This window comes from Grampus griseus, assembly GCF_964374135.1.
Source record: "Grampus griseus genome assembly, chromosome: 6".
Lineage (NCBI taxonomy): Eukaryota > Metazoa > Chordata > Mammalia > Artiodactyla > Delphinidae > Grampus > Grampus griseus.
The window spans coordinates 32,328,342-32,355,552 of NC_139000.1; positions in this window are offsets into that span (position 1 = coordinate 32,328,342).

Genomic DNA, 27,211 nt, shown 5'->3' on the forward strand with positions numbered 1-27,211 from the left:
CCTAGGGACTTGGCATTGGGTGAGGTGGACAAGGTATGTGAGGGCACAAGGGATAGGGGCAGGAAAACCGGAAACTTGGTCAGCTTCCTTCACTTTTCTGAGCCTTAATTTCCCCACCTGGGTTTATACTAGAGAATTCTAAAGTCTTTCTCCTCTAAACAACTTCTAAAATAGGCACCTTTCCCTCTTCCTGATATCACTGTAGTAGGGGGTGCTCCTTTGGGTGCATGAAATTGAATCTCATGTCAAAAATGTCATCAGAATAATAGAAAGTTGGATTGGAAGTGACCTTAAGGGCTCTCCCCAAAGCTCTTTCAGGCTCTCAGTCATAACCACCCTTAAGGGCGCAGCCAACAGAGAGGAGTGTATTCACTAGGTATCAAGAATGGAGCTCAACTTCAGCACGCTTATGTAGCGTGTCACTTCTACTCAGAATCCTGGCTCTGAACCATGGCTCATCACTGTGGCTCAGAACTATCCGTGGATTTCTTTTTTAATATTGGTGTCTGGATCCTACAACCAACATGCCAAATCAGAAATCTAGGGAGTGGGAACCCAGTATTCGTATATTACCAAGCTCCCTGGCTGATTCAGAGCCTCAGTCAAGGTGGAGAAGCTCTGTTCCAGAGAAATATTTCATTGAGATAGAGTCGAGACAGCAGAAGGAGATCTGATTTGGGAATCCAGAGACCAGGGGTTAAGCCTGACCCAAGTACCAAAGGAGCACAGAAGGAGGGAGGACTAACACAACCAGGGAAAATCAGGGGAACCTTCACAGAGGAGGTGACATTTGAGTTAAATCTTGAAGAATGAGTAGGAATTTTCCTTTTGGAGAAGAAAGAATGGGTTGAGAGAAATAATGTATTGCTGTGTGTCACAGAGTGTGTGCCAAAGCAGTAGCAGTAAACGGCAAGATTTCTGAGTTTCTATTCATTCCTTCCAGAGACCACGTGAAATGCTAGCACTAGGTGGAAGGGCCTCTCCTCCCACAGGGAGGTTCACTGGAGCATACGTGGGGAAGGGGAATATCCGGAGTTGGGTGTGTAAAAGTAAGCTGCATCAGCTTACAAAAAGTCATGACTCCCAGAAAATGAATTTGGAATTGATTCTGTAGGCCGCTGCTCACAGATGTAAGGTCACAGCACACTGGTATGTTAACAATAAGCTGTGAGGGGCTGTGAGTAGTGTGTTAGTACTGGCTATCAAAGATGCAGTAGAAGAGAGTGGTTGAGAAGGCAGGCTCTGAAGCCAGACTGTGGGAATTCAATCCCAGCTCTGCCACTTACTGACTACAAGCAACCTACCTGCCAACTGAGCAAATTATTTAAGTGTTCAGTGCCTCAGTTTTTTCATTTGTACAGTCTTTTCCCAGTATCCATGGGGGACTTGGTTCCAGGATACCAAAATCCACCGATGCTCAAGTCCCTTATGTAAAATGGTGTAGCAGTCAGTCCTCCATATCTGTGGATACAGAACCCACAGACATAGAGGACCAACTGTATAACAGAGACAATAATGTTGCCTACCTCATAAGGTTGTTATGAAGATGAACATGCATCTGTAAAACACTTGAAAGTGTGCCTGGCAGTACAGATATAATTATTATTATTACTATTGCTGTTATTTTTAAAATTTTCTACAGTAGTTTGAAAGTCACACACATGTTCGAGGAGACTCAATTTTATGTACAATTTATACTCATTTGTTTTACTAAATGGCAGAGATCAAGGCGGAGGTGAGCCATCATTCAGCAAGCGGCATATAGCCTGGGCTATGCCCAGACCAGTGAGACCTGCAAATGTCCTCCAATAGGAACCACTGCCACAGGCATGCCCCCTGAGTAGGGTTGCCAGGAAAAACACAGGGAACCCAGCTAAATCTGAGTCTCAGATAAATCATGAAGAATCGTTTTAGTATCCTAAGGATACCCCAACTATTCCATGGGACATACTTATGCTAAAAAAAAAAAAAATTATAAGTATGGTGGGAGGGTCCATGTGCCTTCCAGAGCCCCTTCCAGAGAGGCTGGATCTCCATGGCCTCTCCGAAAATGGATCCCCCACAAGTAGGGTGGGAGCATCATCCCTGAGAAATCTTCAGGGAAGCTGGTGTTAGACCCTGAAGGCTGGAAAGGATTTTGATAGGTGGGGAAACAGCAGTCAGTGTTGCAGCCTGAAGCCTAATTTGCTCTAAGGCACAGAGGCATGGGAGTGTGTGCCATGTGGCAGCAGGGGCATAGGGGTGTGTGTGTGTGTGTGTGTGTGTGTGTGTGTGTGTGTGTGTGTGTGTGTGTGTGTGTGTGTGTGTGTGTGTGTGTGTGTGTGTGTGTGTGTGTGTGTGTGTGTGTGTGTGTGTGTGTGTGTGTGTGTGTGGTGGTGCTCAGGAGGACATATGGTCCGGGAAGTGTTTGGGGGCCAGGAGTTCAGGAGTTTAAGAAATTAGATTGAATGAGTTACTACCCAGTTCCTGAATTAGTCATTTTGCTTCCTTTCTTAATGGATTTCATTACAGACATTCCAGTTTCCCTAAGCATTGCCATTTTTTTCTTATTATGATTAGTTTGTTTGTTTGTTTATTTGTTTTACAATTCTTCTGTGTTTAGTTAGTGAAAGGTTGTAAGATGGATAGGAACAGCAAGGCTCAATGATTATTTAACAAGTAATAAACTGACTGCAGTCAAACATGCTTGTCATGGAAGCGTTATTCTGTTATCTGAAGCAAACATGGCAGAGCTCGTTTATTTAATTAGAAGCTGTTTTTACTGGAATCCTTCCAGGAGGACAGTGGGTGTATTCTATGGCTTTTTCAGGGCTCTTCAGATTTCAGAGGTCTCACAGATAGAAATTAAATAAAAGGGGACAGTTAAAATAAAACTCTGTGAACTGTTATTTCTCCAAGAGTGTCTGTTGACTGCTTCCTTCCTCTTCAGCTGTTCGGGGATGGAGACCTTTATCCTCAGACCTAGGCAGATAAAAATTACATAAAAATGTACTGAGCTCTTTTGGTGTTTTTCCCAGATTTAGAAGACACACATCTTGCCATTTCTTGATTAATTACTACATGGAAGTTGTTGAGAGGCAAGCTTGGCGCAACATAACGAAGGACTCGCGTATGATTGTGGAAACGCCTCCAGGCTGGCTGAGGAGGATTTGGGTTCTCGTCTTACGAGCAGCAATAATTCTTTGTGAGATCCTGGGCAAGTTGTTTCCCTTCTTGGGGCTTCAGTCTCCTCATCTGGGGAATGAGAAGTGGATCTTAATATTTCCTTTTAGCAGCCCCATTCTGAAATGTTGGGACATGCTCGCAAGAAGACTGTCCGAAGAGGAGCAGCCAGGCAAGATAGAGCAGCAAGGAAAGGCCTGCTGAACGAAGGAGCTCTGCACGGAGCCTTAAAAGCAGGACAAGGGAGGGACAGGGGAGAACTTTACACATTTATTCTAAACAAATAATCATAGATGCCTACAAAGTCTTATGTTGACAAAGGAGATAATGCTAGGAGGTTCTTTGGATATTACTATTTCAAGAGAATTAAGGAGTTCATGAGTGTGAAGATGTGAAGTGCTTGGCGTAATAGACCTTCTTGTTTCTAGGAACAGTGGAGTAGGTTATTTAGACCAATCCTCCCACTGAAAGCAACTAAAAATGTACGTTTAAAAAAATCTTCTTAAAAGCATCAAAGAGATGACAAGAAAATAAAGGATTACTGGATTAAAAATAAACGGAAAATGAAAACTTAGTAAGATAAGCAAGCACTGTAACTGCTTTTGATCTGAACACACTACTCCCTCAAAATTAATTAAACCTTTGTTCTGGCAGTCTCAAGAGGTGAGAGAGACAGAAAGCAAAGCACAGGCCACACACAGTGAGGCATCTCCTAGGAGACCCTTCCCACAATAAGCTGGGACCAGAAGGGGTACAGTCCCAAGAATTACACCCTGGTTCTAAACCTTTGGGTCCTGTTCCAGTCCCTTGCTTCTCAAAGTGTGGTCCATGGATCCAGGACATCAGTGGCATCAGGGAGCTTATTAAGAATATGGATTCCTGAGTCTCACCCCAGACTAACTGCTTATTCAGTATATATACTTTAATAAGATTCTTGTTAGAAGCAAACATGAATCCTCTCAGGAGAAATGTACTTTCATTCTAGGCCTCAAACTATTCCTGACAATAGCTTTTCTAATACAATTTTCAGTAAATTGTCCAAGATAAGAAGTCACAAAAGGAAATTCACCTCCACAAGAGAGAATGAGCAGAAACAACAGACAATAGAAACATAACTACAGAGACTTTACATGGTGGAATTATTGGATGTAGTCTATAAAACAATAATTTATATTCATAATAGCTATGTGTGAAAGGGATCATAAAAAATTTGAAAATCAAACTTGAAAGTGTCTGCAGTGAATATATGCAGTGAATATATGCAGAAAATATGAACTATCAAAAGTTCATAACAAATTTGAAAAAGGACCTTAGAAATTCTAGACATAAGTTTTTATCATGATTTCTGGAGCTCATCCATTTGTGGAGGACTGGCTTGGGGCAGTGAGCTACCTGTCACTGAAAATGTGTGAACAGGCTGGACAACTGGCTATCTCTCCACTGAAATGCGGACAGTAGTATTGACTAAGCATTAGCCAGGTCATCCTCAAGTCTCTTTCTGGTGCAGATACTATAAGATATTTTTCTAAGACGGGACATCCTCCAATTGGCCAGGGCCCTTGAAATTCCTTCTAACTTGACTTTTCCTTGTGTGGGATTGAGAATCCTCCCCAAGGTTGCTATATCACCCATTGCCTTGGGGTAAATAACACCACAACTGTGTAATACTTGCAGAGAGGTAAGGATCATCAGTAGAACCTCCAGATGAAACAGAGGGAGACTATGTAGGGGACACATCAGGGGCCGTGGACCCAGGAGGACTTTATGAACTGTGATCCAGACTGATTATTTGCACATATCTGCATGAAGCTTCACAAGCCCTCCCCACTTTCAAACATTCTCAGAACTTCATAATCTTCGAAAATAAAAGGAGGGACTTCCCTGGTGGCGCAGTGGTTAAGAATCCTCCGGCCAATGCAAGGGACACGGGTTTCGATCCGTGGTCTGGGAAGATCCCACGTGCCATGGAGCAACAAGGCCCTTGTACCACAGTTACTGAGCCTGTGCTGTAGAGCCCATGAGCCACAACTACTGAGCCCATGAGCCACAACTACTGAGCCCACGTGCCACAACTACTGAAGCCTGCACACCTAGAGCCCATGCTTCACAACAAGAGAAGCCACCGCAATGAGAAGCCCGCGCACCACAACATAGAGTGGCCCCCACTCGCTGCAACTAAAGAAAGCCCGCGTACAGCAATGAAGACCCAATGCAGCCAAAACTAAATAAATAAATTTTCAAAAAAGGAGAAAACAGTAGGGTCCTTCTCTTGACCCTCTTCCCTTCTTGGTTCTGTTTATCCTCTCTCCTTGTTCTACTCTATCAAACTCTCCAAAGGTAGGTCTGTGGCCATATTTTCTGTCCACTCTCACATTTTATGTCTCCTTCACCCTAATTTCTCTGCATGCCATGAGCTTATTCAAGTTTGTTTTTCCTTTGGTTCATCCTCCCCAGCTTCTCTGATCATCTCCTTCTTGGGGCTCTCTCTTTGGAAATCACAGTTAGCATCTGAGGGGTACCTAAACCACTTTCTATATCATTTAATCCCCACACTAATCATGAAAGATAAGATAAGCATTTCTGTTATTCCTATTTTATAATATGTATTCATTATAGAAAAATTAGAGATTATCTGTAAACAAAAAGCAAATAGAAAGCTCCTCTAATTTTACTATCCAGAGATAACTTTACCACTGTTAATATTTGGTATATTTTATCCAGACTTTTTTTCCATGATTTTTTTGGAAAAAATGAGATTTTGTATGCTGAGCATATGTTTTTATAAGCTATTTTTATTTACTAACAAGAGATAGTAACCTCTTTCCATATTTGTAAATACACACCTACAACATAATTGTTTAATGTTTGCATAGTGTGGATGTATAACTTATTTAGCAAACCTTCAATCGTTGGGCATTTGAATTAATTCCAATCTTCACTATTAAAATAGCACCTTATAGTAATATCTTTGTACGTATCCTTAATTATTTCTCCAAGATAGAATCCTTGATGTGGAAATGGATTCATGCTTCTGATTTTGACAAATTTCCCCTGCAGAAAGTTTATACTAATTTAGACTCTCAACAGCAATGTGTGAAGGTGAGCATTTTCCTGCACCCTAACTAACATTTAGGTATTATTGTTTTATTGTCTTGATTAATTTCACAAGCAGCCTTTTATTGCTGTTTTAATTTGATTATAAATAAGATGGAATACAGCCGTCCTTTGGTATCCATGGGCGATTGGTTCCACGACCCCCACGGATACCAAAATCTGCAGATACTCAAGTGCCTCATATAAGGTGGCATAGTACAGTATTTTCCCTTATGCTTCTTTACCATTTAGTTTTTTTCCTTTGTGAATTAAACTGTTAGTATTGTGTATATATTTACACACTGGCACATAGAAATGAATGTTAGCATCATCATTATTGTAGGTAGCAGCGAAAGTATATTGCAAATAGTTTCCCCCAATTTGTCATTTTCTTTTGTTCTAATTCAATTTCATTTTACAATTTAGGCCATACAGGGGTTTAATTTTTTTTTAATTTGTACTTGATTGTTTTTTTATTCCTTGTTTGTTTTGTTTTGTTTTTAATTTTTTATTATTTATTTTACTTATTTATTTTTGGCTGTGTTGGATCTTCGCTGCTGCGTGCAGGCTTTCTCTAGTTGCAGAGAGCGGGGGCTACTCTTCATTGTGGTGTGCAGGCTTCTCATTGCAGTGGCTTCTCTTGTTGCAGAGCACGGGCTCTAGGTGCCAGACTTCAGGAGTTGTGGTTCACGGGCTCTGGAGCGCAGGCTCAGTAGTTGTGGCGCACAGGCTTAGTTGCTCCACGGCATGTGGGATCCTTCCGGACCAGGGCTCGAACCCGTGTCCCCTGCATTGGCAAGCAGACTCTTAACCACTGCGCCACCAGGGAAGCCCCCAGGTTTAAATTTTTGATGTGAACAAACTTATGAACCTCCATCTTTATGGTTTCTGCCTATGGTTGCCTGCTTAGAAAGAACTCTCCCACCCTAAGATTATATAAATGTTCACCTTAGAGTATTTTTATGGCTTCATATGTTACATTTAGATCATTAACACATCTGGAATTTATTTTCATTTAAGGATGGGATAGAGATCAGTGGCTTTTCACAAAAGGCCAAACAGTTTTCCTACTCAACATTTTAAGTGTTTTTCAAATGGAACAGAGCAGAGACATTTTTGAATCAAGACCTGTGAATGGCTATATCTCTGAGTGGAAAGGAATTAATTACTGCATGTCAGAAATCAGCATGGGGCCAGAGCTATTAAACATACTAATGGCTTGGATGGAAGGAGAGCTGCAAAGCAGGCTGTGAGCCTCTCCCTGTCCAATGGTGATTTAAGTGGGTTACTTACAGCCCAAGATGACAGAGTGAAGAAAGCCAGACGGCCTTTGGTGTCGGGGAAGGGAGCAGCCATGGTGTCAACAGACAGAACTGGGTCTGGTTGTAATCTGCCTGCAAAGCTCACCCGACTCCTTGGCCCTCGTTTTGAAGACTGGAAATGGAGCAGAAGGCCTGACAAAGGCCTTCCAAAGCAGCATCCCTTCGTGGCCAGGCCTGGAAAGACCGCACGTAAAGGTTTTTCCAGCTAGAACCTCAGCAGCCGCCTGTGCTCACGATTCCTCTCCAGCATGGCCATGCTCTCTGGTTTCGCTCCACGAACTTCTGGCTTTTAGTTCTGCTCTCCCACATCCCCCCACTGCATTGTTTTCTTCAAAGCACATATTTCATAATAAAGTCATTTTTCTCTAGACTGTTTTTTATGCTGTACGGCAGTCCCATCATTGCATGAGTTTTTCACCTTTAAACTTTTTTCATAATGCTATATCTTCTGAAAGTGGACCTTGGTTATTCTATGGGCAAGTAACATAATGATACTAGTTGACAATTACACCTTGCTCCCACATGTTTTAAGGCACACCTCAGAGTAATCCTGACAGATAGGTGGGCACGATGGGGTGTTCAAAGCCTAAATTTGAGAAGGGATTTTTCTGAGGGACACAGTGGATCAGGAGCAGATCTGGAACTCCACACTAGGGCTATGGGCCCAGCTTCAGAATTCCACCTACTCAGCTTGATGGCTCTTGGGAGTCCTGTGATCCAACAGAACTCTGAGAAGCCCTGTTGCAGCCCTGTGCTAGGGTACCCAGATAATAGATTCACATCCAGTCTCTCAGCAGTTTCACTCCAGGAGTGATTTTTGTGTATTTCCTGTGTACAAAATGAGAGATGGACAAAGAGAGAGTGTTAACCGCAGTCAGGCTGTCAGGGAAGGCTTCACAGAATACTGTGTTTGGGCAGTTGGGTGGTGGCATGTTGGACTAAATGAGCTTCGGGGTCTTTAAAGGAGATCTGTTGTCCTGGCACCCATTCCACACCCCCGCAAAGCTTTCCCCTCTTCTACTCTCAGTTCGTGCAATTTTATCCTCTGACCACAGGTCTAGGTTCAGGCCAGGACCCACACTATTCCAGTGACACTCAGCCCTGGAGTTTTTGTTATTATGCTATTGGAGGAAAAGATGCTGGTCTTTCCTTAGGGGTAGCTGAGAGGCTGATGACCCTCTTACCTCTGTGAGGGGAGAACCTGCCTGAGGGGAGCCCACAAAGGAGAACAGAGCTGAGAGAGGGAGAGGGTAAGACAGAGTCTTCAGGACAGTGTCTGGGCTCTGAATCCAGTCACCCCTGGAAGCAAATACCTTGAATTTTACCGTCATGTGAGACTAGCAATTCCTTTTCTTATGTGTGTATACCAGTTTGAGTTGGGCTTCTGTCACTTGCAACCCAAAGATCTTTGACTAATACAGAGTCCTGTCCAAATCCAAGGCTGTGAGTCTTTGGCAGACTTAACGTGGGGTGGGGGGCAGAAATGGTGTCCGCGCTGCCTCAGCATCTAGCTCCTCTGCCTTGCAGGTCCTGCTGCTCAGCATTCATGAAATGATTGGGTCCAGGGTTGTCCTGCTTTCAAAGCTGTTGATTTTTGCTCCTTGGTGGTGTGAGGTTCCAGACCAGGGCAGGACGTTCAGGTCAACTACTGAAGGATTTGCTTTCGAGTGAGCAATCCAGCTGTAGGAATCCTATATGGAGGTCACAGATGATGGCTAGGGAAACTCTCTTGTAGATCTTTCTAGAATAGTACCCCCTCCTTCTTCTGGAAAATAACCCCTTCCCCCACCCTGGCCATGTGGTTTGAACGGGGGCTGCCAGCATCTTAGTGACACAGCCATGTGACCAAAGCGATTGGCCTGGAGTGGGCACCTGCCCGAGGATGGGGGAGAAAGAAGTCGCAGATCTTCTCCAACAGTGGAGATGTCTAGAGTCGGCAGTGACCAGCTCCCTTGTACTGGGGAAGAAACAGCCTGAGAAGGGAGAGAATGAAGTGGGAACACAGAACTTGGCATGAGGGAAAGGGGGCGTGGAGATGGGTGAGGTGAGATTAGGCAGTTTTCTACTCCCACATACCATTTGTCTTTGAGATCCCACTTTATTCCCTATGTGCCTCTTGATTAAATGAGCCTTCTAGTAAATCCCCCTGCAAATAACCAAACCTAGTTAGCTGAATTAGGTGTCTGTCATTTGCAACCCATAGGGCCTTATACAACTGCTGAATTCCCCAAGGCCGTCCAGGCTACACTTACCTAACTAGCCACCCATTAGATCAGTGGTTCACAGCCCAGGCTCACATTAGAATTACTTCAGGGGCTTTTAAAACACAATGGGACCCCTGCCCAACTCCAGAAACTCTTACTTAACTGAATCTAGAGAACGGCCCAAGGAACAGGTACGTTTTTAATCTCCCCAGGTGATTTTAACATGTATCTTGGCTTGCAAACCACTGTAGAGATGACCAATTCACTCTACTTGCCTACGGAGTGGGACATGTTGCAATAAGGTTGTGGTCCTTATTTGGTGGTCTTGGCATCTGAAGGGCTTGGTCCCAGCCCCATCTTAGTCACTAATTCTGTGAGTGTAGGCAAATCTGTTGACCGAGCTTCAGGGTCCCCACTTGTTAGATGGAACTAATAACTACTGCTCTGACCTCCTCACAGAGGTCTCATAGGGACCAGATGTGAAGGAACCTAGAATTCTTGGAATCCAAAACCTCCTGGAGCGGAGACTGTACGTCCACACACTCCTCACACAGTGAAGGGGATGCTGTGGCGTCTTCTTATCTTTACTGGAGTCAGGACTGAAGCCTCAGGAGGGACAGAGGGCAACTCCACCTCAGCAGAGGAACACAACATAAATGGGTCTCTAACCTGCAGTTTACACAGTGTCTGTGTCCTCATTTCCTGCTTCACCCCCTGCCTATCCCACCCCCACTCTGCCTCACCGCCCGCCCCCCGCCCATCAAAGTTCCTGTAGGAACACCTCAAAGATTCCTTGTCAACAGCCAGCCACCCATCAAGGCTACTTAATGATCAAATCAGCCTTTCTAGGCCTTTTCCTAAAGGATTTTATCTCTGTCCTTGTTCTCCCCTGGATTTTTTTTCCACCACTCTTCGGCTTAATAAATGCCTTTCCAGAAGGCTTCAACCCGGCTGGAAGTACACTTGAACAGCAATTCTAAGTCCTTATTAGCTCTATAGTGATCAGGTGAAGGAATAATTGATCTCAATCAGGAACACCTGGTTTCATAATTGCACAAATGATTATAATCCAATAATAAAAGTCAATTTAACTAACTTAATTCAGATTGCTTTAACCTCTCGCAGACAGTTAAGAAGTAAAGAAGCAAACAGAGGAAAAAAGGAAAAAGAAAAGAAAAAAGAAAAACAAAGCTCTGTCTAAACTGCCTGACCCAGTAGGGCCCAAATGTAACGGATTCATTTTCCCCTACCACAGTATACATTATCGCATCTGGGCCTTTGTTCACTATATTCTTTCTTTGTAGATTATCCTTTCCCCATTTCCATGCTTCCAAACTCTATGCATTTTTTCCAGATCAAACTCAAATAACACCTCCTTCACCTCTATAAGGTTTTATAAAGTTTTGGGGTCTCAGAGTTGGGAAGATACCCAGTTCCCCTGTGGGCCTTGAGCAAGATAGTGACCAAGGGAAGGAAAGTAATATTTATTGAGCAGCTTTTGCAAGTCACTCTGGTATTTCACGTAGTACCCATAGAGCTTAACAATTTGCTCAAATTCAAATAGCTGGAGAGCAAGCAGAGACAGAATCTGAACTCAGATCTCCCTGATTTCAGATCCAGGTCAGGGCTAATGGCCACCAAGACTTGGTCATTCATGTCACCAGAACTTCACTTACATCCCCAAGCTGCTGAGGCCTGAGAATATTTGAGCTCTAAGACATCCTCAGAACATGAAAAAAACCCTCACACTTCAAAGAATGCTGCACCTCGGGCGATCACTGGCAGTACGAAATAAGTTGAAAGTGTCCAATTTTAAAAGGAAGGAATAGGTCATCTTTACAATGTAAAAAAAAAAAAAAAAAAGTCAATGGATGGATTCATTATCAGGTTAGTTGACCATGGAGCCATGTTAGCCCTCAGCCATGCACAGTGCCCCCTTGGTCAAAGCTCGGTCAAACCTCTCAAACAGGCAGAAAGAGGGACCCAGGAAACAGGCGCTCCCATCTGGTCTCTGCATTGCCAAGAAGAGGTCCAGCTGCTCATGGCAACCTCCCCTCGGGGATGGAAGAGCTGAGGCTGGGCCAGGGCAGCCTCCCCATGACGGCGGAGAGCAAACAAAAGCAGCCAGGATGCTGAAGGGGCGCAGGGCTCAGCTCCCGATGCCGCTGGCTGACCCTCCTCCTGCACTGGGACTCAGGGCAGAGACCTAGCACGTAGGCTGGGAGAGAATCTCTATGCTCCTAGGAGCCTTGGCTTGGGGCGGGGGGGGGGGGGGGTCGGTCATCAAAACCTCCAGCTATGAAGACCCTAAGGGATTATCTAGTCCAACCCCCTCATTTTCCAGATCGAGTTGCTGGGGCCCAGAGAGGGGAAGGAATTTGTTCAGTGTCACTGGGAATGTCAGTGACGCAGGCTTCCTGTGCGGGATTCAGCGTAGGACACTGAACCCTGACAAGCGACCCTGGGTTTCCATTGGGTTCATCAGAAAAATCAAAATAATCACATTGCTCAGTATTTTCCAGCCACTGGAAAAGTCTAACTTTGTTAAATCGACGAAGCATAAACATTTGCTAATCAAACTATTTACCCAAGTGATACTCAATTAAAGCAATATTAAGGGAAATAAAATGTGTACATGCTACTGACTATTCAGGATTTATATCACATTCTCTCTCTTTTTTTTAACATCTTTATTGAAGTATAATTGCTTTACAATGGTGTGTTAGTTTCTGCTTTATAACAAAGTGAATCAGCTATACCTATACATATATCCCCACATCTCCTCCCTCTTGAATCTCCCTCCCACCCTCCCTATCCCACCTCTCTAGATGGTCACAAACAACCAAACTGATCTCCCTGTGCTATGCGGCTGCTTCCCACTAGCTACCTATTTTACATTTGGTAGTATTTATAAGTCCATGCCACTCTCTCACTTGGTCCCAGCTTCCCTTCCCCCTCCCCGTGTCCTCAAGTCCATTCTGTTCCTCTGCATCTTTATTCCTGTCCTAACCCTAGGTTCTTCAGAACCCTTTTTTTTTTAGACTCCATATATATGTGTTAGCATATGGTATTTGTTTTTCTCTTTCTGACTTACTTCACTCTGTGTGACAGACTCCAAGTCCATCCACCTCACTACAAATAACTCAATTTCGTTTCTTTTTATGGCTGAGTAATATTCCATTGTATATATGTACCACATCTTTATCCATTCGTCTGTCAATGGGCATTTAGGTTGCTTCCATGTCCTGGCTATTGTAAATAGAGCTGCAGTGAACATTGTGTTACATGACTCTTTTTGAATTATGGTTTTCTCTGGGTATATGCCCAGTAGTGGGATTGCTGGGTCATATGGTAGTTCTATTTGTAGTTTTTTAAGGAACCTCCATACTGTTCTCCACAGTGGCTGTAAAAATTCACATTCCCACCAGCAGTGCAAGAGTGTTCCCTTTTCTCCACACCCTCTCCAGCATTTACTGTTTCTAGATTTTTTGATGATGGCCATTCTGACTGGTGTGAGGTGATACCTCATTGTAGTTTTGATTTGCATTTCTCTAATGATCAGTGATGCTGAGCATTCTTTCTGTGTTTGTTGGCAATCTGTATATCTTCTTTGGAGAAATGTCTATTTAGGTCTTCTGCACATTTTTGGATTGGGTTGTTTGTTTCTTTGATATTGAGTTGCATGAGCTGCTTGTAAATTTTGGAGGTTAATCCTTTGTCAGTTGCGTCATTTGCAAATATTTTCTCCCATTCTGAGGGTTGTCTTTTGGTTTTGTTTATGGTTTCCTTTGCTGTGCAAAAGCTTTTAAGTTTCATTAGGTCCCTGTTGTTTATTTTTGGTTTTATTTCCATTTCTCTAGGAGGTGGGTCATAAAGGATCTTGCTGTGATTTATGTCATAGAGTGTTCTGCCTATGCTTTCCTCTAAGAGTTTGATAGTGTCTGGCCTTACATTTAGGTCTTTAATCCATTTTGAGTTTATTTTTGTGTATGGTGTTAGGGAGTGTTCTAATTTCATTCTTTTCCATGTAGCTGTCCAGTTTTTCCAGCACCACTTATTGAAGAGGCTATCTTTTCTCCATTGTATATTCTTGCCTCCTTTATCAAAGATAAGGTGACCATATGTGCATGGGTTTATCTCTGGGCTTCCTATCCTGTTCCATTGATCTGTATTTCTGTTTTTGTGCCAGTATCATACTGTCTTGATTACTGTAGCTTTGTAGTACAGTCTGAAGTCTGGGAGCCTGATTCCTCCAGCTCTGGTTTTCTTTCTCAAGATTGCTTTGGCTATTCGGGGTCTTTTGTGTTTCTACACAAATTGTATCACATTCTCTTAAATGAGCATGAAATCAATGGCAGTTCTCGCTGGCTGGGATTTGAATAGCAGGAAATTAGCAGGAGCCTTTAGAAGGATTCGACAGGCAGCAGGAAAGGCTCAGAATCAGGAGCCAGGAGATCCACCTCAGCTCTGCCTCTCAGGGGCCCATTGACTTTGGGCAAGTCCTCTAACCTCTCTCAACCTCAGTTTCTTCATCCCCGAATGGGGAGTGCTACTCCCTGTCCAGCCCAACTGCCGCTCCTCACAACTGGAGTTGTTGCAAGGGTAATGTGAGGTGGCCCTTTAGGCATCTGTTGCAAATCATAGTATTTTCTAGCCACCTTCAGTCTGAGCTGGTGATCAGCTACCGAAAGGAGAGTAGCTGAGCAGAGCAGGTCAGAAGCGGGGTAGGTAAGGGGACTGAAGACCAAGTTCTTGTTGGGACAGTTGCACTCCATCTGCAACTGGGCAGATGGAACTGAGGGCTCTGACTCTTCCTAACTCTGTGGCCTTGGGCAAGTCATGTGAGTTCTCTGAGCATGTAAAATAAGCCTGTATTAACTCATTTAAGCCTCACAACAACCCTGAGTCAGATGTTATTACTATCCTCATTTTACTGATGAGGACATGCAGGCAAAGAGGGGTTAAATAACTTGCTCAAGGTCACACAGCTGCTAAGTGATAGAATCAGGCTTTGAATTGGGGCATTCTGGCTCCAGAATCTCTATACTTAACCTCTACATCGAGTGTATTAGTTTCCTATGGCTGTTGTAACAAATTACCACAAACTTAGTGGCTTAAAACAATACAGATTTATTACAATTCTAGAGGTCAGAAGTTCTAGATTCAACTTGTTGACGGGCTGCTTTCCTTCTGGAGGCTTTAAGGGAAAAGCTTTTTCCTTGCCTTTTCCAGCTTCTAAAGGCCACCTGCAATTCCTTGGTTCATGGTTCCTTCCTCACATCACTCCAACATCTGCTTCCCTTGTCACATTTCCTTCTCTCTACTCTGACTTCCTCTTATAAGGACCCAGATGATAGTCCAGGATAATCTCCTCACCTCAACGTCCTTAATCATATCTACAGAGTCTCTCTTTCCATGTAAGGTAACATATTCACAGGTTACAGGGATTGGGATATGGACATCTTCGGGGGGCCACTATCCCATCTACCACACAGGGCCTCTTGCACAAATAAGAAAATGTTTGTAAAGTGCTTAGCCCAGAGCTGGGACATAGTAGGTCTGGATGCTGGTGATATTGAAGATGTGATTAACTGGCAAAGACTGGCTGCCCAGTGTCACAGCTGTCAGGAACCACTCTCCACTGACGTGCAAGGAGCTTCACATGCACTGGGTCAGTCAATCCCTCTCACTTCGTTTAGGTTGCCCCTGAAACCCTGAGAAAAGGATTCCAGTGCAAGTCATTTATTTGGGAGGTAATCCCAAGAAACAGCGAAAGTAAGACAGGCAAGGAAAGGAAAGCAATAAAGGGTGTTATCAAGTTACTTACCACTGTGGACACCTGGAGCTCGGTCTTGCTGGGACTGTGGGTGACAATGCAGAGCCTCGCCTCACAGTTCTCCTGCCCAGCAGGTGACAGAGCTGGGGTGTGGATACACCAGCTCCCTACAGTCTTCACTGAGGGTTAGTCTGGGGGCTGGGGACAGTGGAATTCATTCATTCATCTTCACACATGCATAGGGAGCAGGCTCTAGTGCCCAGAGAAAGCCCACATGCAATGACCTGCAGGTGCTGGCAGGTAGGACTTAGGCTGTGGACGTGAAGGGCTGAGCCAGGGTGTCAGCAGTATCTGCTCCCCAGCCTTGAGCCCACAGTCTACTTGCTGTGGATCCTGGAATAACTGCAGTCGAGGAATCTCCCCAAACCCAGATAATGCAGAAAGGTTAGGAAATCAAGGAGCCAGCATCTGACCAAAGTGAAGGTAAGAGGACTGCCTGGCGCTGACAGCTAGAAACTGAGGCTGGTGGAAGACATGATCTGAAAGTTACTCTCCAGGGCTCTCGGCCCTTAGGACAGACAGGCCACGTGCAGGGCAGCCTTGGGGGGATGGTGGCCATACTGCTGATCCCCCGCACCACTCATATTGCCACTTTCCTGGGAAGCTTTTATCTGCCTCTTACTTCGACCACCATGTGGGGTTATTGTCAACCTTTTGAGTAGTTGCTGTTGTTTTATTAAGGAATTCTTTCCCCTCCTAATTGTTGCTTGGAAAGCTTCCTGGCTGTCTTTGGTGTATTTTGTATCGCATCTAGGCCCTTTCTCCCAGCAAGATGGAGCAAGTCTCCTATAACTTGCCAGCTGCGTATCCTCTCCTTCCTTTCCTTCCTTAACCCAGTGCAATCTGGCTTTTACCCACCTCTCCATGGAAACAATGCTCCCGAAGGTCACCAAGGGATTCTGAATTTCCAAAATTAATGACATGTCTCACTTACCCAAGCTGAAGTCAGCTTTTGATGTTGTCACATGCCTTCTCTCTCCCTTCCTCCCTCCCCCTCTCCCTCCCTCTCTTCACTGGTTTGCCCGCTGCCTGGCTGCTTCTCAGTCTCCTTTTCTGAGTCCTCTTCCTCTGGCTGCTCCTTGTGTTGGTTCCCCTGGAGGTTCATCACTGGCTCTCCTCTCTTCTCGCAGTCCTCACTCTCCTTCACTGATCTCACCAGATCCACGGATTCAACGACCACCTGTTCACCTGCAATTCCCACATCTCTAGCTGTCCCCCAAGGCCACTCTCCTGACCCCTAGATCCAGATGGTCCTCCCCTCCCCCATGGGTCAGTCTCACATAAACATCACACTCAACAGGCCCCAGCCTGATCTCATCTTCCCCAAAACCTGGGTCCTCCTCCAGTGTGTCCCATCTAGGTGAATGATACCGCCCAGCCCACATCATTGCACAAGACACCTGCCACATCTAGTTACTCACCAGGTCCTATCTCTGTTATTTTCTCATAACCAGCTCCTACATTCTTGCCCAGCTGTCTTATTCGTGGTTCAGGTCATTATCACTGGGCCATGGCAGGAGCTTCCCACTGTGTTTTCCTGTAGCTGAAATCAACCAGGACAATCCAATCCCACAATCCTGCCATTTTATGGAGCAGGAAATTGGGCTGCAGAGAGTGAGTTACAGGCCTAGCACCGAGGCCTCCTGGCCTGAGGCATAATGGAAGTCAAAGCCAGAGAGGCCTGTACTCAAAGCCTCACTTCTCTCCTTGCTAACAGGTATTAGTTCCCACTTGCTGCTATAACAAATTACTACCAACTGAATGACTTAAAACGGCACAGATTTATTATTTTACAGTTCTGGGGGTCAGAAGTCCAAGGTGGGATTTATGGGACTAAAATCAAGCTATCAGCAGGACTGTGTCCCTCTGGAGACTCTAGGGGAGAAGCTGTTCCTTACCTTTGCCAGTTTCTCCAGGCTGCCTGCATTCCTTGTCTCATGGCCTCCTTCCAGCAATGGTATCACTCTGACATCTGCTTCCATGGTCACATCTCCTTCTCTGACTCAGACCCTTCTGTCTCCCTCTTAAAGGACTCTTGTGATTACATTGGGCCCTTCCAGATAATCCAGGATGACTTCCCCATCTCAAGGTCCTTATCTTAAGGTCCATCTGCAAAGTGCCTTTTGCCACATAAAGTAACTTATTCACAGGTTTTGGGGATTAGGATGTGGATAATTTGGGGGTTCAGCCTACCATACTAACTATGACACCCACCCCCCAAATTAACTTAATCTCTCTGAGATTTTGGTTCCTCATCTGTAGAAGGGAAGTGGTATCTCCCACCCCACAGGGATATAGTAGGCAGCAAACGAGAGTATGTATCCAAAGCACACACACACACAAATGTTTGTTCAACAAACATCTGCCATGAGAAACCTTGGTGTTACGGCAGGTTGGGCTGGACCAAGGCATCGAGGAGATGTTCCTGGAAGCCCTCCACCACTTCCTCAGCACTGCTGGAGGCGGACTCTTCTCCCTCCTGGTCCTCATCAGTGCTGGCTGGGCCTGGGGCAGGACCCGCCATCCTCCCTCTGAACTCCAAGTTTCAGGCATCTTCTCTGAAACTTGAACTGTTCATTTGTCATAGGCAAGCAATGCCATGCTGGCCGGAATCCACTGGGGCCACTCTGTACCCCAGCCCTGGGCTCAAGACAACTTACCTGCTGACTTGGGGCAGAGGTAGAGGAAGAATAGGAACGATATTTTAAAAATGTATTTCAATTCTTATTTTGAAAATACTAAGAGAATCTACTACTTCAAAAAGAGCTGTCGTGTTGCTGTTATTTTATAATATGGTAATCCCTCGGGAGCAGGGTCACATCTGTGATATAGTGGGAAAAACAAAATTCAATGCTAATTCCGTCTTTTACAGGCTAAAGTGGACACAGCCCATGTAGTTATATACCTCCAATGAAGTTGACCCCTTCCAGTTCCCAGGCCAGGCCCAAGTAGTCTGAGCATAACCACTTTTCTCATCCAAATAAGTGGTTCAGAAATGAGATGGAAGGCATCATTGGGGGCAGGAGTAGGGAGCTTGCGCCTAATGAAGTTTTCCAACTATCCAGGAAGGCCAAAGAAGCTATGTTCTCTCTCTTCTCCTGCTACTATCATGTCTGGATGACAAGTCTGGTACTCCTGTGGCTGTCTTGTTACCAGTTGTCTTGTTGCCAGCCTGAGGGCAAAGCCAACCCAAGTATAGCAGAGATGTAGACAGAGTGCAGGTCCTTAATGATATACCTGAGCTGCTGTTACAACCAAACTTGAAGCCTGCTTTACCCTAGACTTATAATCATATTAGAGAATAAATCCTTTTTCTTGTTTAAGCCAGTTTTCCAATATTTGCCACCCAGAACACCTGAAGTGATATATTAGCTGTGTGACCTTGAGTTAAGCCACCTAACCTCTCTGAGCTTTATAATAATCCACCCCTGCATAGTCTCGATGAGGATCAAGTGAGAACATACATATGAAAGCACTTTTCAAACTAACTATAGAGTGCTGGACAACTTAGGCTATTATTATTATTATTTTAAGCTTTGGTAAATGTGCATTGGCCAAATTGGGCCTATTTAACAAAACTCTTTGCATAATTGATTTATTCAAATCTTAGCTCTACTTTGACCAAGTAGATCCAGGTTCATTTTTTTAGAGCCATGGTAGCATCGGAAACATGTACAGGTACTCTTCCCTCCCTCTGTCTTGTTGAAGTTCAAATGGATCCCCTACAAGGAAATAGAAATGGCCCAAAGTTTGTGTAGGGAGAAAAGCGCCAAGGAAAGGAGAAACAAAGTTTTCCCCTCTCCCCTTGAAAATCAGAGCCCAGGAACACCTGAGAAGAAGTCTAGGTAGTCCAAAGCACACAGACGCCCAGGTACCTGAGGCTTACTCTGCTGTCTCCTGTCATCTGTGCTTCCCAGTCGATACATTTGTCTGGGGAAACTGTAGTTCTGAGGGTTTTCAAATAGTGCCTGGGCGATCTGTTCCCTCTGAATATCTCCTCTCCTTCCACATAGGGAACTCTAATTGATGAACCTTTGCCTTTATCGTTTTCACTTTTTCTATGAACAAGTAGGGATGGAAACAGACTGTAGCTTCTCTGTTCATCTGTAGTCTGAACCCCTCAACATTATGCACAGAAAAACAGAAAAGTCTCAGAGCCCCAAGAGGCAAGGGCACAGTGATGCTGGAGGGAACACGTCCCTGCTTGGGCATGGCTTCCAGCTGGTCCTTGAAAGATCGAGAAAGTGGGATACAGGGAGACCAAGCAGAGGACAAGCTTACAGGTAAAGGAAGCCATATGCAGGTGAGGAGGTGGGACCACCGAGTGGATTAGGGCACTGGCTAACCAGAACTGGCCTGCGGACCACGCTGACCTGTGACTGTTTTCCTTCCACCAACAGCGAAGGTGAGAAAAATAAGGGCAAAGAGCAAGTTTTGAGTAAAGCTAATTTATTCAACTTGAAGTTTTGCTTTTATTCTGATATGATGTCCTTCTTATGTTTTGGGTGCCAAAGTGCCATTCTTTTTATAAAATGATTGTCATAGTCATCGGTAGCTGGAGGAGTCACGGGTGCTGGTCATAATTATTCTGACTCTCACCTCACAGGCACAGGGGAGGATTAATCTTCCCAGTCCCCATTTCAGTTAGGTCTGGACAAGTGACTTGTTTTCACCAATGAAAAGTAAGCAGAAAGAGTGTGTCACCTTCAGGCAGAATTTGCGAGAGTCAGACAATTCCACTTCCCTGCCTCAGAGACTATGGAAACATGCATCAAGACGCAGCCTCTGTCCACCTGGCTCCCCCAGCGACCGCAGTCCTGCCAACCTCACTGGGCACGTTGTATGAGTGAACAATAAACTGTGGCTCTGAGACTTGGGGTGCTGTTCCCGCAGCCCAGTCTGACTAATAGAGTAGCTGTTTATTTTTTTCCTATCGTTACTTAGCAAAACGAAATGTTGCCAATCTTATGTTGGTATTCCTTTATTTTTTCGTTTTGGCATTTAACGGCCCCAGGAAATGGAAGCCCTTGGACATTCTAACATTCTGATAACTGGAGCGTGGGAGGTATCCAGTTTGACGAGAACAACAGTTCTCAGTTTAAGGGCCACAATATGGGGCCCCTCAGTGCCAATTCAACCAGAGTCACCCTGTTTTATCCACGTAATGAATAAATGAATGAGTATACCACACTCCTGCATGGGATTTCAGCATGAGGAAAGAGTTTTATAGCTGAAAAAGAAAAAGTTAAAAGGTATGTGGCTGAGAATATGCTAGGCTCTGGGGCACAATACTGAACAAGACAGACACATAGTCTATGGTTTTCAGTTTTGTGGAATGCAAGAGGGGCCAGAAGGGCAGACAAAAGACAAGTAAACAAACATAAAATAATTAAAACAGGGAAAAGCACTGTGTAAGATGTGGGAGCTGAGGTAGAGAATAATGGAAGGGGGACCACTTTAGGTAGGGTGGTCGGCAAGATCTCTTCTCGGGAGGTCATGTTTAAGTTGCAACCTGAAGGAGATGCATCCAACTGGAAAGGGTGGGGAAGGGGCATCCAGGAAGCCATGCTGGGAGGGCCATCAGGCTAGAAGGTGTGCCACCTGCTCAAGAGCAGAAGACCTGCATAGCTGGACAGCAGGGCTGAGGAGAGAGGCAGGAAGTAAGTTGGAAGGGTCAACAGGACCTGACCACACAGGGCCCTGCAGGCCATAGGAAGTGGGTGAAGGAGGGCAGTCGGGGTGAAGCTGCCTATCCCATGTCACCGTTTAATAAACACTCAGAGAAGAAATCCTGATGCTCACTCTCTCACTTCCCCAATCTGCCTTCTCTCCCCATCTCATAAATGCCAATTCCACTCTTTAAGATGCTCAGGCCAAAACCGTGGAGTCTCTATTACTCTACAGCTAACCCATCAGGGAATGCTAGTGCCTCTACCTTCAAAATGTACCCTGAATCAGACCACCTCTCATCACTGCACGGCGATTGACCTGGTCCAAGACACTAGCCTCTCTTACCTGGACTGGTGTGGAAGCTTCTTAACTGGCCTCTCTGCTTCTACCCTTGACCCAACATTCTTCTCTCTACACAGCAAAGAGATCCTTCAAAACACAATCAGACCATTTTCTGCCCCAAACCTGCAAAGGCTTCACACCTCACTTAGGATAAAACCAAGGTCCAGTGCATCGTGATTTGGCCGCTCACCAGCTCCCCAATTCCATCTCTATTTCTCTTCTCACTCACTCAGCATCAACCCCACAGCCTTCTTGATTTTTTGTGACATGACCTTTGCACTTGCTATTTCCTCTCTAGATCCCTTCCTCAGTTATCTGTCTCTTGTGGCTTGCTCCCTCCGCTATTCAGATCTGTCCTCAGTGGTCACGTTATTAAGAGTACGCATCCAGAGACCCTCCGTTCTATCATTTCTGTCTTCACATCTGTTCATTTTCCTTCATGAAATGAATCGTCACCTGACATATTATATACTTATTTTTCTAGGTCATAAGTTGGCAAACTTTTTCTATAAAGGGGCCAGATGGTAAATATTTTAGGCTTTGCAGGCCATACGGTCTCCATCACAACTGCTCAACTCTGCCATCGTCGTGTGAAAGCAGCCATAGACGGTACATAAATAAAAGAGCATGGCTATGTTCCAATAAAACTTTATGTACAATAACAGGTGGCAAGCTGGATTTGATCAACGACCACTGTCTGCAGACCCTTAGTTTAGGCATTTGTTGTCTACTTCTCTGTTAAAATGCAAACTCCAGGAGAGCAAGGATTTTGTCCTTTTCGTTCAGTACCTTCTGCAGCATATACCAAAGTGCGTGGCATGTGGTAGGCAGTCTATAAATATTTATTGAATTAATTCTTTGATTTATTGGTTGATTAATGAACTCTTGGGAGACTTTGACTTTAAGGGCCTGACTAAGGAGTTTAGATTTTCTCTTTAAAAAAAAAGTTTGAAAAGGGTCTTTGCCAGTTTTAACAATGTTCATGACTTGATTGACAGATCTTATCAGCAGTCTGCAATTCTCAGAATGCAGACATTTTGAGACAAATGACAGCCACTCGCGCATCTCACTGTTTACTCCTCTCGGAAGGGGAGTATGTATGATGCACATCGCACATTGAATTGGATGTGTGATGCATCAGACCACTGCCAGCAAAAACACATAGAAATAAAATAATCATCTCTGTGAGCAAAGGCCTAGGGATGACACTCCAGACGCCCCCATGGAATAAAAGGGCCCTGCTGCAGCTCTGTAGGGAACAGAATTGGGGACAGCACTGTGTTGCTGGAAAAGCAGAGCGGTCAGGGTGTGATTGAATGAGTGGCAAAGGCTGAAAGAGTTATGGGGGAGAGGAGGTCAACTTGGGTTAGGCTGGAGGGAACAGGTGGAGACAAATGGAAGGATGATTCTAATTTTCTGGGATGAGATGGGCCAAGGTGTGGAGCTGGCTGTAAGCAGAATGTGCTCCTCCTGAAATCTGAAGAACCCAGTTAGAGTAGCTTGTTTCTTTGGCGAAAAGGATTTGGATATGAGGATCTGGACTGTGGACAGCCTTGAAAGCCAGTCTGGAGAAGTGGTACCATCTGGGCAATGGGAAACCACTGAAGTATTTTGAGGTTGTCATGGCAATGGAAGTTTGTATGCAAAAAAGTTGAGAAACGGAATGAATGAGCAAATGGATGTGAATGAATGAGAGGGTAAATCTCAGGTGAAGGAATCAGAACTGAATCCTGAGAGCACTGGGGAGCCATTAAAAGGTTGTTTTTGTTTTTTAACATTTTTATTGGAGTATAATTGCTTTACAATGTTGTGTTAGTTTCTGCTGTATAACAAAGTGAATCAGCTATATGTATACATATATTCCCATATCCCCTCCCTCTTGCATCTCCCTCCCACCCTCCCTATCCCACCCTTCTAGGTGGTCACAAAGCACCGAGCTGATCTCCCTGTGCTATGCGGCTGCTTCCCACTAGCTATCTAATTTACATTTGGTAGTGTATGTATGTCCATGCCACTCTCTCACTTCATCCCAGCTTCTCCTCCACACCCCACCCCGCCCCCATCCTCAAGTCCATTCTCTACGTCTGCATCTTTATTCCTGTCCTACCCCTAGGTTCATCAGAACCACTTTTTTTTTTTTTTTTTAGATTCTATATATATGTGTTAGCATATGGTATTTGTTTTTCTCTTTCTGACTTACTTCACTCTGTATGACAGACTCTAGGTCCATCCACCTCACTACAAGTAACTCAATTTCGTTTCTTTTTATGGCTGAGTAATATTCCATTGTATATATGTGCCACATCTTCTTTATCCATTCATCTGTTGATGGACACTTAGGTTGCTTCCATGTCCTGGCTATTGTAAATTAAAAGGTTTTAAGTAGAGAGTGACAGGACCATAGCTCTCTTTCTAGATGAAATGGGCAGAGAGATTGGAAGGAGTGGGAGAATCTTCAGGGTAACGAGACCAGTTGGGCTACTGCTTCTAAGAATATCCCTCTTTTGTACATGTTGTCACACTGCCCCGGGTCCACCTCCACACTGAGGGTCACAAGTCAGCACAGTACGTTTAGTTGATAAATCTGGCAACCCTACTCAGGTGCCACTTCCTCCATGAAGCCTTCTCCAATTTTCCTACCTGGAAGGCACCTTTCCTCCTCGGAGCTTTCACACCTCTTCAAATGTTGCCCTCTAATTGCAACAATCAGTTTTTATCTTAGCTGCCGACTGTCTGGATTCAAACCACAGCTCTACCACTTGCCAGTTCTGTGGCCGTGAGCAAGTCCCTTAACCTTCATAGGGCTCTATTTTCTCATTGACAAAATGGGGATAATAATAATACCTTTCTCCTAAGGTCACCGTAAGGATTTAATGAGTTAATATATGTGATAGACTTAGAACAGTGCCTGGAATATAGTGAACTTTGTATACGCAACGGCTGTTATTGTTATTATTGCTATTTAAATTATTTGTGTCCATGTTTTAATTCCTATAATAGATTTGAGCCTTTTGAGCACAAGGACTATGACTTATTCATTTTTGCATCTTCCTCAGTGAGTAGCAAGATGCATTTACATAGTATGTGCTCAATAAATATTTGTAGAATGTATCAATAAATGGTCAAATGAATGAAAGAATGTAAGCTTTAGAATGGAATTTAACTATGGTGCTGTAAACAAAGTATTATTTGTATTCAAGGATACTTTGATCTTTAAAGGAAAAAACAGCTATGTGTGTAAGGACAGGAACCTAAGAATCTGAGTACAGAAGGGGCACAGGGTAAGCCCTGCAGCATGTATTCTCAAAACTCAACCCTGTGCCTTGATTTTTTTTCATCTGCAAAATGAAGAGATTTGATTAAATGATCTTGAAATCCTCTATAGCCCTAAAGTTCTATTATTGGGGTCACTAGGTTAAAACTTTTGTTTGTTGATTACTACACCATTAGGAATTTCCTAGAAAAGACAGTGGAAGAATATTTTTAATTGAAAAAATACTTCCAAATGACACTTAGTAATAGGACCTAAAGAAAGATCTTATCAACTATAGCGAGGGCTTGTGTTAGAGATGGAGGCTGTGTTCCCTCACTTTAATTAGGACTAACACATCAAGAAGAGAAATTCTGTCAGAAATATGTACCACAGCCACATTTACCCCAAAGACACAGGAAGCTTGAAAACAAAAATCAAAGCTGCTCAGAATTCTCCTGGGAAAATGAACAATGAGAAGCACCAGCAAAATGAATCCAAGTTCACCGGGAAGCCATTGACCCTCCTGACTGTGGATTGGTATATTGGGCTCTGCCACTTTGAGTATTTTGGGGTTCAGCATGAAAGGTGAAGACGCTGCGGTTTCTAAAGATGCCTAGAGGCTATGGCAAGAGGATCCCTGGACCGGATGGCCCCATCTTCTAAGTCTCTCTCAGCACCCTCTTCAAGGCTTGGGCACCACCTGCCTGTGCAGCTATCATTTGTGTCACTGTATGTTAAATTCTCCATAGATTGTGCTTATTTATCTCAGGAACCCCCGTACCCAGTACCCAATACCTAGATGCTCAACAAATACTTGTTGAATAAATGAATGTTGGCCATGCCTTAAACTGTGGCTCTGAGGAATGCTGATATGAGAGAGAAGTTGCAGATACCTTAACTTCCAGGTCATATGATGGTTAACCAATATAAACTCATTTCTGGATTAAGATTAGACAAAGGTGAAGCAACCAGCACATGTTCTCCTGCCTACTCTCTTGACTTCTCAATCAGCCTGGGCTGGAAGTACAGAGACCTCTGGGCAATGAGCCTGTAGCTCCGTCTGTGGGTCTGCCCATGTCTGAGGTGGTGCTGGTGATGGGGAGCAGCTGGCTGCTGATGATAACAAGAGCCATGTGGCAGCCGTGGCTGATTCCTAGTGGGGGTTTTGCCCACCTCCCATAAACCCTGCAGCAGGCGATCTCCCCAAAGAGCCCTGTACCCAGTTCTGTTCGGGGAGAGGGAAGCTAGATTCCTCCTCAACAGATGTCACCATAATTAGATAACTCGTTATATCAAGGAGTAAGGAAAGGAGATTGACATAGATACAAATGCGAACATATTGATAGCTTTTCTGCATGTGAGTTTGTGCAATCTTGGAAACTGATTTCCTGGACAAGGCTCAAGGGATGAGTCAGCGGTTGGAGCCTGAGGAGATTTTCCGCAATGAAATTCTAGTTCCAGTCAAGTATTCTAAGAGCTTGCCACCCTGTAAGACCATTCCCAGGGGTGGCCAGGGCTCAGAGCCAGCGTAGGTGTGTGTCTGTGCCCTGTGCACATGGGAGAACCCCAGCAGGGATCCAGGGCCTGGGGGGGAGGGAGGGAGAGGGAGTCACTCGCCGGGTTAGGCAGACCCCACGGGCAGTGGCTGATGCTGCTCCACGAAGTCGTTGGAACCCCTGGGTCCCCTTCCTGCGTCTGAGTTGGAGAGCCTCCTTGGGATGTCACCCCCGGCAGGGAGTAAGTGGCCTTCACAAGTGCTCCCATATGACCCTGCTCTTTCTGTTGGAGCACCCATCATTCTGTTATGTACTTGCCTCTTTTCCCTGTGGCAAAATAGAAGATTTGACTACATGATCATTTCCAGCTCAAACATTCTAAAGTTGGAAATGCCTTAAAAAAAAAATGGGGTAAAGGAAGGAAACCGTGAGTTAACATGCAATATATGTATATATATGTCTGCTCCTTCTCTGGTCATTTCATATCCATCATTTTCCAACCGCCTCCTGAGGCTGGCCTTCCAGTTTTCAGGAGGCAGTGATCACTTCAATCACTTACGCCTTCTGAAGACCCCAGAGCAACCCAGGCTATTCTCCTGTAGTTTAGCTGCTCAGCTGTACTTAGCACTTTGTTTCTACAGGGAGACTTAGGGGAGTGGAGAGTGTGAACAGAGAGAGCCAATCATGCAGGAGGCCCTAATTCCTGCTCCTGCCCCTGAGGTCTTCATCCTCTACCCTAGGCTCTTCCTCTGGGGCCCTCAGGTACCATCCATCCCTTTCCCACTCCCCACTTCCACCCCAGCATCTTACCCCCAGAGAGAATGATCTCCTGT